Here is a 1,772-nt window from a genome sequence, read left to right on the forward strand (position 1 = left end):
CACACACACACACACACACACACACACACACACACACACACACACACACACACACACACACACACAAATTAAATGTGTGATGTCCCAAGTGAAGGTCCCCATTGCACTTGGTAATATTCTTGAAATAAGAAAAAACTGTGTCAAGTTAAGTGATTTCAAGAATATTACCAAGTGAAATTCTTACTTCAGTGGCAGCTTTTTTCACTTAATTTGAGTCAAATTTCCAGGCTATCAAGATAAATATGTTACGCATTCCGCTAAGAGGACTCTTACTCATTCTGTTCTTGTTTAGCAAATCAGTCTCGCAATGAGATCAGAAAGATTTCTTTTGGCTCGATATAACATTTTAAAACTTGGTTAGATGGACAGTTTTTTGCAGTGTACTTAAATTTGTTTTCAGGGGTCTTTCGGGGATGTGCACATTATATGCTACGTTAAGATCTTTCACAATTTTTTTTCATTTACTAGAAATATGATTCTTTTGGACAACATGAACCATCTATCTGTTCATTGACAGAATCAATACTTTTATTTTCTTTATATATTTGTATTTATTTCCTACTGAGCCCGCGAGGGGACACGGGAGAATTTATGTCCTTTTTGCGTTCCCACGCAAAAGTATTGCGTTACCTCGCAATACCTTTTGTGTTCCTTCGCAAAAGTGGTTTATCACTGTTGTGCCTGTCGGTTTATTAACAAACTTACATGTTCACCATTAGTGAGTTAGCCWACTACTTTAATTCAGCTTCAGAATGAATACATAACACAGCCACGCATGGAAGTATGTCATATGCCGATATTCGAACACAGTGCAGCCACACAACATCAATGTCAATTTCACGAACTTGTGGCGACACCTCCTGTTTTGGTAACCYYATATTTCACAATAAAAGTCTGATTTAATTCAGTTCATATACAAATCAAACTTTTGCATGTGAACGCAAAACAGTATTGCGAGTTAACACAAAAGTATTGTGAGGTAACGCAAAAGTATTGCGAGGTAAAGCAAAGGTATTGCGAAGGAACGCACAGGTATTGCGAGGTAACGCAAAGGTATTGTGAGGTAACGCAAAGGTATTGCGAGGGATCGCAAAGGTATTGCGAGGGACCGCAAAAGTATTGCAAGGGAATGCAAAGGTATTGTGAGGTAACGCAAAAGTATTGCGAGGTAACGCAAAGGTATTGCAAGGTAACGCAAAGGTATTGCGAGGTAACGCAAAGGCATTGCGAGGTAACACAAAGGCATTGTGAGGGAACACAAAAGTATTGCGAGGTAACGCAAAGGCATTGCGAGGTAACACAAAGGCATTGTGAGGGAACACAAAAGTATTGCGAGGGAACGCAAAGGTATTGTGAGGGACTGCAAAAGTATTGCGAGGGAACGCAAAAGTTTTGCGAGGGAACACTAAAGTTTTGTGAGGGACCGCAAAAGTTTTGCGAGGGAACGCAAAGGAAAAATAATCCCCCATATCCCCTCTCGGGCTCCGTAATTTCCAAATTGTTAATGAGTTATTTATTTATTTTTTAGCAAATTAACATTTTCTTCACCGATATTTCTTTTTGCACATCTTATCGCTGAACAAAAATTATTGCATTTTTTATGTTTAATTAATCTACAGTTTTGCTGCCATCATTTTAAACCCCCACAGCACTCTTCTAAGTGGCACAATTGRTCATATTTTCAAATGATTATAAGCGCCAAGGCAGTCAGTGAAGGATAAAGACACTTGACCACAATTAGGATAAGCCATGCCAGCCTGAATCAGAAGCCA

The sequence above is a fragment of the Austrofundulus limnaeus genome, unplaced genomic scaffold, assembly GCF_001266775.1.
Source record: "Austrofundulus limnaeus strain Quisiro unplaced genomic scaffold, Austrofundulus_limnaeus-1.0 Scaffold217, whole genome shotgun sequence".
Lineage (NCBI taxonomy): Eukaryota > Metazoa > Chordata > Actinopteri > Cyprinodontiformes > Rivulidae > Austrofundulus > Austrofundulus limnaeus.